Raw genomic sequence first — 13,759 nt, 5'->3', positions numbered from 1 at the left:
TTGATCCAGGTAGAACATATGGTAGAAAAGGGCTAGAATTGATAACAGGGTCACCAAAGGGGTGTGGTTGGTCACTAATGAGGCGGATTTGGTAAGATGTAGTGAAAAAACACACTGTCTCACAAACAGAAATCATCCAACAAATTCATTGAATCCACTGTTAGCCAGAAAAAGAAATGCAACATTCAGCCTATAATTTGTAATGAACTACTCATGACTGAGTAAAAGAATGCAGTATTTATCAAAAATCTCCACCTTGATAATGAAGGTTTATTTTCTTAATTTCTTCCATGCTTTAGAAATAATCTACAGAATGTTTTCTGAAAAGAACCGCAGAAATAGCGCTGGTTATAGGTGGTACAACGTCCATGGAATCTCACAATCAAGGAGCAACCCATGCAAAGGATGTGATGGGGAAGGGTCTTATGGGGTGGGGGTTCATGGGATGAGGGAGGCAATGGCTGTCAAAAGAATGGGGAATAAAGCTTGAATTGGAGATAGATGAGAAAAAATAAAGGAACATGTTCAGAGAAAGGTAGTTTTAAAAGTTTGACTTCAAAGAGAGAATTTGGACAGCATAATGAGGAGAGAAAAGCTTAAAGGAAGAGAGAAGTAGTTGATCAGAATGTGTTTCTGATTTGATTTAACTAGAAATTTGTTTTTAGTATCTAAACATACTTCATCTTATGGAGCGAAAAGGTATTTCATATCATTTGAAAAGATAGTTGAGGAGGTGAACTGACCAAAAAACATTTGGACCTTAATATTACAGTGTCTGGATAGCTCCAATTATGAATATGAAAACCAGTCAACATGGTTAGTAAGGCAGATTGATTTCTGAGACTGGAAGATTATATTGAAAGGATTAAACAAACATCATTTGTTACCAAAGTTGACTTGTTAAAATGATATTGGCAATGTGCATTAACTGATACTGGCAAATATAGAGTAGCTTTCAAAACACTGACTGGAATTTAACATTGCAAGTGTTTCTGTGCAATTTAGCAGTCTGTGAACTCTGAAATATTGAAGGCTAAATGATGATGGAAGGGTAAAAATTAAGTGCCTCATGATTGCTCCCAACTTACTGCCTATCATGAAAGACTTCACTGCACAACACTTGGAGCATGTAGGATGTCTCCTAACTTTAGTGCACACAGTGTTAAAGCACTGCCTCACTGAGGCTTGGTCCCTAAAATCGAGTAGATCATGTATGGATACCTGAAAGTGTGGTCACTAAGATACCAAACATACACGCAAATGGATAAGAAGGCATTTAGCCAGCAGCTGGAAAGTTCAAAGACTGCAGAAATAACCAGATCCACATGTACTGTGGACTGAGCAGGGGCTAGCTGTGACATAATCAACAATGAATGAAGTCCATATTTGACTCATTCATCCTGAGAGTGGGTCTCAATTCTGTTGGGTCTGGCAACTCTCACTCATCGGTGCATTTTGAATGTTCCTACCAGTCAATGTCCTGATCTTCGTGGTCACCTAATCCTCCGGCAGTAATTATAAAACATCCTTTGACCAAATCCTCATTTCCTACATTTCTTCTGCAACCAGGACATTTCCGGTGTATCCAGACGTGAAAGGCACAAATACCACTAAGATGCAGAACACCCTTCTGCACTTCACTGCAGGGTAACTGCTAGACTGTTCCAAGCTTCTAAGCCTCATCTTAAAGAGGCCCTTAGCATGTTCCACTCGCCTGGTGGAAGCATAGGCAGTATTGTATCTCCATTCTGTGTCAGTCTGAGGGTTTTGCAAAAGGGCCAGGTTTGGAGAGTGTAGTCCTAGTTTCCCAAGTAGTTATCCATCTAGCTCAAGGAAATTGGAACACGGCAGAAACCTGTGAGTGTCCTGGCATTGATGCATCTTAGTAGCTCCCAGTAAATCCAGTGTGAACCTCCAATATTTGAAATCCTCAGTCATAGTTATGCTAAGCATTGAGAGAATGGAAGCCTTTACTGTTAATTAACTCTGCAGGTTGGTGATAGAGCACTCTCAAAGCAATAGTAGGTGCAGATTTCAGTGCTAGTGATGGTGGAGAATGTTGCAGTGCTTATCCTGCTCCAGCAGATGACATTATTTGGTGATACTGCGCTGGTATATCTTTAGTTTTCACCTGCACTACATTTCCAAAAACTGCAGGAAGCTTTATATGTGCAGGTTGTGGTCAATCTCCTCTGCCTCAATGTTTCTGCCCCTCTGTTTCGCAGCGTCTGTTTCTGTCTATCTGTTTCCCAGCCTCTGATACCCCTTCTGGAGGCTTTGAGGTAGTAATTAGAAATTACAGTTCTTGCTGGGCTTGCTGAGTCACTTCCGATTTTAGTTATCTTCTGAATACATTTGCTTATCTAACATGACAAGGAGGTAAATAGTGCATGCTATGTAATGGCCATGATTGCTTGAGGCTTTTCAATGCTCATTCTTGCAAAAAGAATAATGTGGCAACCAGTTGCAATTTATGCTGGATGGTTAGCAGTACTGACTGCATAGATACATCATTAATGCAATTGACGCTAGCAAGGTCTCACTTTCAAAGAATCGTAGTCTACCTCCCGAAGACAAAACTGCTTGTGGTGTCTTGACTCGTTTTGCACATTTGTGTTTGGATCAAAGATGGCAAATTTTCAGTTTTCTGTCCTGGTGAATGATTTTGGCAAGCTCTGCAACATGCAGAATTATACCCCTCATCCTCATGTTCCCTTTTGCATTTGCTGCCTTTGGGTCCATGATAACCTTTCAGTCTCATTCTATTTCTGTTGATCCCCTTTATTTAACTTTATTTTAACTGTTGAGCCCATGGCCACTATTTGCCTAACACTTTCCGCATGTTTCATCCAAAATGATTGTAATCTGTCAAAACTATCCCTCAAACAGCTTTCTGCCTTGAACTATCCCCTTCCATTGTTACCACTCCTGAACTAATCCACTCCGAGAATGCTAAATTCAGGTAAGCTTCCCACTTTCCCATGGTTTCCACAAACTGGCTGCTGATAAATCGCCTGACATCCAAGATGACAACTCTAACCAAGCACAGCCCAATCCCCAGTGTAAAGTCTCCCTGACAGCACCCTAAGCAGCCTACCTATAATCCCTTGACTGGTTGCATTTGAACTGCGGACTGACAATGGCACAATCCATGGACTACAAGGGCACAGACCCCTGGTGTCTGTTAGGACAAAGTGCTTTGACTGAAGATGGCTAAAACCCTGGGCTGTATTTCAGATGAGCCCCTTAACTATGTGCTGGTACTGCTGTCTAATTGTAGCCTTCCTTGACCCATTTGTCTTCCCGAAATGGCTGTGTCATTGAAGCATATGCAGTCTTAGCTGCTGCACATGCTTAGGACTAACATTGATGTGAGATGGTGTCATATAGTGCCATGTCCACAGCCTTGACTGTTCGGTGCTCTGTACCACGACAAACTGTCTGCATCTCCTTGTGCACTAAAATGCAATGCTGACATCCTTCGGGTTAAACTGAAAAGCTTATGCATGGAAATTATGAAGCGGGCAGCCCTTATGTGAACACAAAGTAAGTGAATGCTAAGAAAGAACATAAGAAGCATCCTGCTGAGATGCTGAGATATGTGTGGCCCTGAATGCGATGTGAGCCAGCAGTAGCATGCAAGGTACAATTATTCCTCAGCTCTGTAGTGAGGTCCTGACAGACTGAATTTTTATGGAAGCAGCTGTGGTGTAGCGGGTGATTTGGTAATACCAACTTGCATGGCTAAAAGACAAAATAAAATAGTGCCCATGGAACATGCAGAGGAATTATGCCGTAGGTGAATTTGTCCAAAGTCCCGGAGAAGCAAGATCCTGTAGCCAGTTAACCCATCTGACTTCCATGCCCGGAATTGGCATCATCTGGTTTCTAGGAAGGAGCGAACTGGGAGCTGTTTAGAAATGACCTGTTCAGCTGATAATGAAATGCAAATGCTCAGAAATAATAGGGTAGAGAAATTACCCTAAAAAAACCTTGAAATCTATTTATCTACAAATCTGCAGAGATTGTTATTTATAAGCAACACAATCGGTTAGTTCTTCTTCGAGCCTCCATGACATGAATTTGAGACTGTTTCCTTGGAGTTTAATGCCGCTAGCAATCAAATTAGATTATTGATTTAACCGCAGTATACTATGTCATGGCAGATGCTTTGACAAGATTAAATATGTACGAAAATGACTTATAATTAATGTGAACTGTATAAAATGTGATTATTGTAAGAAAGACTTGTGTTTAACATAATATTACTGTCAAAATGAAATACAATCAGTGAATGAGGAAATTTTTATCGAAAATGAAATTGCCTCTTCAAGATAACTTTTCACTTTTTGAGGCTTGCTGTGCTGAAGTTGTATAAAATAGTATTGTTGACTGGATTTGAAAGTGAAGGAAAAAGTAATGTAAGATTTCAGTTACATGAAGGTCACTTCTAAAGCAAGGATTAGAAGGCCATTTCGAGCAGTGGACTATGAACCGCCTTTCTGAGAAAGTGTACGATGTAAGTGAAATGACTTGATCAGTTCTGTCAGGAATAGTTGGTCAGAGGTCAAAAGGAGGATGAATTCAAAAGCAGAGGTATTATAAGAGCTTGGAGACAGTTTTTGGTTTTGTCGCAGTCTTCAGGTAGAAGTCCCCAGATCATCAGAGCTGCAAATAATTTTCCAGGTAGGAGAGCGGGAAGAGTCAATCACTTAGTCTGTATTTATATTTCTCTGGGATACAGATTACCACATCTGGCAAATGTCCAGAAAGTCAGTTGAGTAAAAAATCTTGTACTGAAAATACTTCCCAAGGGTTGAATTTCTGTAAGGGACGTTATTGGGAAAAGGGATGAATATTTCTTTGTCATATGTTGAAACAAAATTGTACATAGAACCCAAGTTGTAGCCTCATCAATACTCTGACATGTGACTCACGTGTCTATATCTCTCCGTGATCTATTTGCATATTTCTCACTTTCTCTCCTAACTTCCTATCGTTAAAAAAATCTGAATATATTCTCGTCAATTTCTAATCTACATCATTGATGTTGATTGTACATTGGCGAGGACCAAGTACCTTGTGATACCACTTAGTCTGCAAACCTGGATATATAGCTACTTCTGCTATTATGCATGTTTCATGAATACAAATTGGCTGAAACGTGATTGATGAATAGTGGATGCTGTTTGAATAATGCAAACTATCTGCTATAAAGGTGTAGTGATTTTATCTTGTGATTTCCCTATAATGTGATTTTCTGTAGCATGATTTTATATAGTGCAAGTTCATAGAAGAATGCGACTATCACGTTGTCGGAGAAATACCTGTACTTTTACAGTTTTATTTATTCCTATCTTCTATCCACGACCAAATTTCGTTGAGTTCTAGCCATTTTATAACCTCTTGCATTGCACATTAATGAATTATTTTAGTTTGAAAATCCAAATACAGTGCATCCACTGGTTCCCTTTTATCCATCCTTAAAACTCTAACAGATTTATCAAACATGACTTCCCTTTTATAAGTCCATGGTGACTCTGTTCAATCATACAATTTTTCTTGACTCAGGGACACTGAGGACTGCAGATGCTGTAAGCCGGAGCCAATAAATGTGGAGTTGGACAAACACAGCAGGTCAGACAGCATCAAAGGAGCAGGAAAGTCAACATTTTGGGCCAAAACCCTTCATTAGGATTGCATAGGGCTAAGTGAGCCCGTAAGTAATTAAAGTGAGTGGGTGAGGCTGGGAAGAGATAGGTGGGATGGTAATAGGTGGATGCAGGTGAGGGGTTATAGAGATCTGTCAGTGGGAAGGGTAGAGTGGATAGGTGAGTAGGAAGATGGACAGGTTAGGACAGGTCAGGGAGGCGGGAGATGGGATAAGGCTGGGAGTGGAGGGATTTCCTTATCCCATATCCTTCTTCCCCGACCTGTCCTAACCTGTCCGCCTTCCTACTCACCTATCCACTCTACCCTTCCGACTGGTTGATCACTATAACCCCTGGCCCCCATCCACCTTTTATCATTCCAACCACTTTTCTCCAGCCCCAACTTCTCGCTCTATTTATTAATGGGTTCCTCTGCTGTCGTCCTTCTACACCTCTAAATAGAGTGTAGTATTTTGGCTACTAATTTGCTATTAGCCTATAGATCCCCAGCTTCCCTCTTCCTCTTCCTTCATATTGCAAAGTGTTTGCTGTGTTCCAATCATTAGGAAATATTTTAGATTCTTAAGAAATTCTGGAAAATCAGAATGAATGCATTTACTGTCCCCGTAGCTACCTCTTTTAAAATCCTAACATTGAGGCTTTAGAGATTTATTACAACCTAGTCACATTGGTAGACAATCTATTTTTATGTCTCATGCTAGTCTACTTTCATTATCTTTTGACAACATTATAATCCTTTTTCTTTAATACCCTCTTTAACCTACCTTGTTAGTCATAGATTATATCACATTTTTACCTGTGTTTTTTAAGAATCCTATAAGGAATGCATATTTGTTTCATACTATCTGTTACCGATTTATTGCTAGCCATTGCTTGGCTACTGTCATATATTTTCATGAAGTTTTTCAATCTAACGTAACCAACTTGCTATTTGTACCTACATGGTTTTCTTTGTTTACATTTAGGAGCCTCTTTTCAGAATTACTAAACTACTTCAAAATGCAGAAGAAATCATATTAGCATCACTTTTCTTTAGATACCCATATGCAGCACTGTTATGAATTAATCCTACTCCAAGCATTATGCTAGAGACAAAATAATCTGGCCTCAAGTTATGTCAGTTATTTCCTTGAGGGCTTATCTGGATCAATGTATCTTGTATATATTACATGAATTATATTCTACAGATTTGCCTGCCTCCAATTTTTCCTCTTGAACATCCTAGGTTTTCGTCATCCCACCGTTAACAACTGTGCTTCAGCTATCTGTGCCATAAACCCCAGAATTTCTTCTCAGAATTTCCTTTCTCCCTCTTTTCAATTAAGACTTTTTCCTGAAACCTATCTCGTATCATATCCCTTTGCTAAACGTGTGAATTTTACCCTCTCAAAACCATGGGATATTGATTTCTTTTAAGAATAATAATGCCATATAGGGTGAACTTGTAGTTATAAACAAAATGGGTATCTTTAAACTACTGAGCTTATTTTTGCAAGCACTATTTTGCTCCCCAAACAGCACCAATAACTCCCAAAAAACTATTGCACCAGTGGCTATTATCAGATCAGAAAATTACCTGATGACTGTAGTCTGAAGAATATAGCTTGCAAAGGACATAGATATTCTTTTTCCACCACTGTCTTTTATTGCATCAGAGATACAGAACTAAAATCTAGCAGGACAAACTGATAGATTGCACAGAAAGTCAGCAGAAACAGCATGCATGTGTTGCAATATTTTTGCATAAGGAGGGATGTGGTCTAGCTAACAGTTATAGTGCTAGGATTCTACCAAGGCTTGACTCTTGAGTAAAATTTTTACGCCTTCTCCAGTTGTGGGCTCCTGACAGCAGGGTAAATAATGTAGGACCTCCTCCTTGCAATAATGGCACATGTTTATTGTTTCATGTGGGTAAAGATAGCATTGGCTGATTGGGGTGCATAGACATTTATTGTAGTGGTGACCATCACAGCCAGAGAGCAGCTCTCCCAGTTCCTGTTATTGTCTGATGACAAGTGTAGTGTAGAACAAGTAGCATAGCTGGAGTCACAATTCTTTTAGTGAGACAAGAACAGTGAAATGGGCTTCCACAGACTCACTGAGGTCTGAATGCTAAGTACAGGCCCAAAGGTATTGACTGACCTGTATTTACCTCCTTAGACACCTTCGAATGATGTGTTCTATCTAAATGCACGCCAATATTCTGTTCTCTAAACTTTGCTAGCAGCAAGTTACCAAGCAATATCAATAAAAAGAACCCCTGAATATTCCTTGGTTCCAAAACGATTCATTTTGTGAAAATAGCAGAAAGAATACATTAAAACAATGCCTATCCACCAGTACTGAAATGTTAATTCATGAAAAGAACAATTCTCAAGCCCAATTACATAGAGTGAAAAGTAATTTTAAGCAGACGGCTAAAGAGATTAAGCTCATGGATCGTTGATACAACTACCTTATACTGCTGAGATAAATATTGAAGAGAGAGCTTGGGCAACTGCCTTGAAATTAGAATAAGACTTAATTCCATAATTATCTGTGGAAAGGAGACTTGTATTATATTAGGGTTGCTACCTACTCTTGCCCATCAGAAGTACTGGTCACAAAATCCAACCTGCTGTGAATCAGATACGGAACTTTAGGTACGGTCTCTATTATTTTATGTGTAAACAATTTAATCTTATCCTTTAACATGTGGCAAAAACAGATAACTAATTACTGATGCAAACTTAAACCAAACCCCCTTAAATCCAAATACATGTAAGGTAGACAAATGAATGAGACAAACAATACAAATAGTGGGTGGAAAATATGGGTGAAGTGCTCTAACAGGAACACTGTTTAATATAATATAACCAAATTTATATTCTCCTAAATGTACATGCAGGGAATTATTTATAAAAATGCGGACATTTGGTCCACCATCAGCTGATAGTGATCATCAAGTTAAATGCCATTTTCTATATTTATGCTCCATGGCATATGGAAAATATCACAAAATGCTGATCAATTACCTACAAATCTGATTTGCACTTGCATGAGGAAGGATTTAAAAATCCAACTTTATTGTTTCTAGTTGATGCTATGCATCCTGGTATCATCTAGACTTGAATGCACAGTAAGCGTTATGTGGCTTGACTCACTAGTTTCTTTTACCGAAAGAAGAGGCAGATCATTTTTCTCTCCCCCACCTCCCCCCTCCACCCACAAGTCTCCACTGCATTCTCCTTCGTTGGCTTCGGAACAAAACAATACTAATACTGTTACTTGCTTTATCAAGTTTTCCTTATCATCAGCTTTTATCTGGTCATTATGGTAACAAGCTTTCATATGAACTGCAAAGTAATTAAATCAATGGTCCCATACCCTTTCAGTTAATCAGCTAATGCGTTTTAGGCTTAATGTTATTAAAGCCATATATAAGATACAAATTGAGATGGCTGGTAGATTTGGATAAGTTATTACCCAGTGGGATCAGTCAGACAGATGGGTGACTGTCAGGAAAGGTAAAAAGGTAGTTCAGAAGTCTCCAGAGATAATGGGAACTGCAGATGCTGGAGAATCCGAGATAACAAAATGTGGAGCTGGATGAACACAGCAGGCCAAGCAGCATCTTAGGAGCACAAAAGCTGACGTTTTGGGCCTAGACCCTTCTGAAGATCTAAATTATACTTATTTCAATGCAAGGGGCCTCACAGGCAACGCTGATGAACTTAAGAGCATGTTTAAGAACATGGAATTAGGATGTCACAGATATTACAGAAATTTGGCTGTGAGGTAGACAAGACCAGCAGCTCAATGTTCCCAGTTTTACATACTGCAAGAAGGATAGAAAAGGAGGCAAGAAAGGAGGGTGGAGTTGAGGTGTTTTTGATTAAGGAATACATTATCAGTGCAACTAGAGAAGGTAATTCTGAAAAATCAACCAGTGAAAATACATGGGTACAAATTACAAAAAGAAAGGAGAGATCACTTTGATGGGATTCTACTGTAAGTCCCCCAGTAGTAAGAGAGAAATTGAGAAACAAATACAGAGGGAGCCCCCAGATGTATGTGAGCATAATAAGGTTGCAATAATGGGGGGTTTAATTTTCCAAACATTGACTGGGACTACCATAGTGTTAAAGGTTTGGATGATGAAGAATTTGTTAAATATGTTGAAGAAAATTTTCTTTATCATTAGGTGAATGCACCGAATAGAGAAGGAGAAAAACTAGACCTTCTTTTGGGTAATAAGGGAGGGCAGGTGGCTGAAGTAAAAGTGGGAGAACACTTTGGGTCCAGAAATCATAATTCTATTAGTTTTAAAATGGTTATGGAAAAGGAAAAGCCTTCCATCAAAGTTAAAGTTTTTAATTGGAGTAAGGCACATCTTAATGCTATGAGAGAAGAACTTTCAAAAGTTGATTGGAGTAGATTGTTTGCGGGTAAAAGGACATCTGACAAGGGGGAGGCATTCAAAAGTGTGATGAAGAGAGTTCAGAGTTAGTGTGAAGGGTAAGGCTGGTAAGATTAAGGAGTAACGTATGAATAAAGATATTGAAGTCCTAGTCAAGAATAAATGCGAATCCTTTTTGTGATATGAACAGCTTGGTTTAATTCAATCTCTTAATCAATATAAAGAGTGTAGGGGCATTTTTAATAGCGAAATGAGGAAGGCAAAGAGGGGGTATGAGACAGCATTGGCAGATAAGGTTAAGGATAATCCAAAGAGATTCTACAAATACATTAAGAGTAAGAGGGTAACTAGAAAGAGGGTTTGGCTTCTTATAGATCAAAGAGGTTGTCTTTTGTGTTGAACCCCAGGAGACGGATGAGAATATTTTGCATTAGTTTTTACAGTGGAGAAAGAAGTTGAGTCTAGAGAATACAGAGAAACAAACTTAGTTGTATTAAAAACAGTTCACATTATGGAAGAGGAATTGTGGAAGGTCTTAGAGAATATAAAGGTGTATAACTCGCTCGGACCTGATCTAATGTATTGCAGAATGTTGTGGGAACTAAGGGAAGAAATTACGAGACCCCTTGCAGAAATATTTGCATCGCCTATAATTATGGGTGATGTGCCCGATGACTGGAGAGGGAGCTAATGTTTTATCTTTGTTTACAGAAGGTTGTAAGGAGAAATCGCAGAACTATAGACCTGTGAGTCTTGTGGGTAAATTGTTGGAGGTGATTATAAAATATAGGATTTATGGGCATTTAGGGGGGCAAAAATTGATTAGAGATAGTCAGCATGGTTTATTTTGAGGAAAACTGAGTCCCACAAACATGACTTGAGTTTTTTTGAGGACGTTACCAAAAAGGTTGACGCTGACAAAGCAGTTTATTTGGATTTTAGTAAAGCCTTTGACTAAATTCCACATGATAGGTTAATGTGTAAAGTTAGGTCACATGAGATTTAGGGTAAGCTAGCCAATTGGATATATAATTGTTTCAACTGCAGGAGACAGCATAGTGGTGGAAAGTTGCTTTTCAGACTGGAGGCCTGTAACCTGTGGTGTTCTGGGTCCTCTTTTGTTCATCATTTATATAAATGATTTGGATGTGAATATAGAAAGCATGGTTCGTAATTTTGCTCATGACACCACATTTGGTGGCATTGTAGACAGTGAAGAAGGTGTTCTAAGATTACAAAGGGATCTTGATCAAATGGGTCAATGGGCTGAAAAATGGCAGATGGAGTTCAATCTGGATAAAAGTGAGGTATTTCATTTTGATATAAGAAATAAGGGCAGGATTTATACAGTTATTGTTAGGGCCTTGGGTAGTGTTGTAGAACAGAGGGACCCAGGGGTGCAGGTACATAATTCCTTACAGTTTGCCTCACGTGTAGACAGGATGGTTAAAAAAGGCATTTGGCACACTTGCCTTCATGGCTCAGCCATTTGAGTATAGGAGTTGAGGTGTTATGTTGAGGTTGTAAGGACATTGGTGAGGCTTCTTCTGGAATACTGTGTCCAGTTCTTGTCACCCAGTTATAGGAAGGGTGTTATCAAACTGGAGAGGGTTCAGAAGAGATTTACCAAGATATTGCCAGGTATGGAAGGTTTGAGTCATAAAGAAAGGCTGGATACGCTGGGAGTTATTTCGCTGGAGCTAGAAAGTTGAGCCGCGACCTGACAGAAGGTTATAAAATAATCAGAAATAGATAGAGTTTGATGGTAGTTATCTTTTCCCTAAGGTGGGGATTGCATCTGGGGGTGGGGTGGGGGTGACATATTTTTAAGATGAGAAGGGATTTAAAAAAGGACATGAGGCAATGATTTTACACAATGGGTCCTTTGGGATTATGTTGGGTATGGGTTGGTTGGACTTAAGTGTGTGTTTCCGAGCTGTGTGATTCTATTACTCTGTATGTTTTCCAACAGTTTTGGCAACCTATTGCCCTCCTTGGAATATTTGTAACGTACATTCAGAATAGATAATCTTTGACCCCGGCAGCAACCCAGCATTGTAGAAAATGTTTCAAGGTATAATTTACATCGGTAATTCCAATTCTTAAACGGTAAAATATTTTAAAAATAAAATTAGAACCATCATTTCCCGATGCTTCAGTTTTTGTTTTATTTATGCTCAATTTTGTAACAAAAGCAAACGCTTTCTGTAAAATATACTCAGTTATTTTGTACATTTTAAAACCAGCAAAGCCGCCCTTTGAAACAGCGTATCGCGCACGAAATCAAATCCGTATTCGCGGTCTTAAAACTGAGGTTCCAAATAGCAAAGCCTGTATGAAGTATTATAATCTTTACTCGCTGACTACAAGTTTGCACGATGAGACGCCGCCGTGTCATTACTGTACAACCCAAGTTACTTGGGTTGGTCCTGTACAATTGCTATTTATGTTGCATTAACCATTGAAGCTCCTCTGAATTCGTCCAGAGTTTTGTCCGGAGCTTTTCATTTATTGATTTCAGCTTTTAATGTAAGAGAGAAGAAATTGATTTAACTTTCTTTGGTCTGAGGAAGTATTAGTGAAAGTAATACTGTGGCATTGCTCTCTCCTTAATTGCATTGCCATTAATTCTTGAATTAAATGAGGAGGTTTAACAAATCAGATTTATGTGGTGGAACTGATCAATAAACTTATACTGTGTTCGACTGCTGTTCCCGTCTCCTGCAGACTGATCAGGGGGTCGCCGAGTGCTAAGAAGTCTGCACATTTGCCAGTCGTGCTGTTTCTGTGGAAAACCCCAATCTGAAGATTTAAAGGTAAGTAAAAAGAATTGATAGAGGCTTTACAAACCTGCAAGCAAATACAAAAGCGTGGGAAGCGAGAAAGCTTTCGCTTATTTACTTACTTATTCTTGTCGTTATTTCACTGGGTAAAACGAGACTTTAACTTTCCGCATCACGGCTAGACTGAAACAATTCGGGCCCTTTTGTGCAAAAAGCTGCCATGCAACAGCTGAATACCTCATTAGAGGTACATCTGCACCAACGTGAATGAGCAGAAACCAGTTAGTGAAGATCTCAATGAACAAATGCAATAACTTGTATTTGAAGAGGTAAGTCCAGTTGTTGAATGTACTTCTTCAGTAACTGGGCAATATCGACTGTTGAACATTGGTTGCATAGAAAATCATTTAAATAGACACAGACACGACGGGCCAGATAACTTCTTTCCATGATTTCATATGATACAGAGATGGCATGGAGAACTAATGACGGAGATTGAGCCATTTATTTTAAAGTCAGACCAATGTTACCAAGCAGGTAGGGCAATATGTGTAAGCCGGCCGCTATGTAGTCAGAGGGCAGCGTGGGGTGCTCTCTTACATGTTTAATAGGTGTCATTCAGAATGCCAGTGTGCGGATCTTATCATTTGAAGACCCCGTCCAGGCAGCCTCACGTCTTTAACCTGTCAGCACCCGGCTCTGTTCTGGAGGGAAGTGACCCAGCCTGGCCCGGTGAGGGGTCAGCACTGACCGGGATAGCTGCCCAACGTCAGAGCCAAGGGCCAGTGTCTTACAGTGACGGCTGTCTTCCCGTTATTGCTGCATGAGAGAGGCGCTCACAAGGCGCTATCTAAAGGCAGGCGGCTAGTGCAGGGTGAAGTGGGATGGGCGCTGAGGGTGATGCA

The sequence above is a fragment of the Stegostoma tigrinum genome, chromosome 2 (assembly GCF_030684315.1).
Source record: "Stegostoma tigrinum isolate sSteTig4 chromosome 2, sSteTig4.hap1, whole genome shotgun sequence".
In the NCBI taxonomy this organism is placed as follows: Eukaryota; Metazoa; Chordata; class Chondrichthyes; order Orectolobiformes; family Stegostomatidae; genus Stegostoma; species Stegostoma tigrinum.
The sequence above is the reverse complement of the archived record's forward strand: the minus strand, read 5'-3'. Positions refer to the sequence as shown.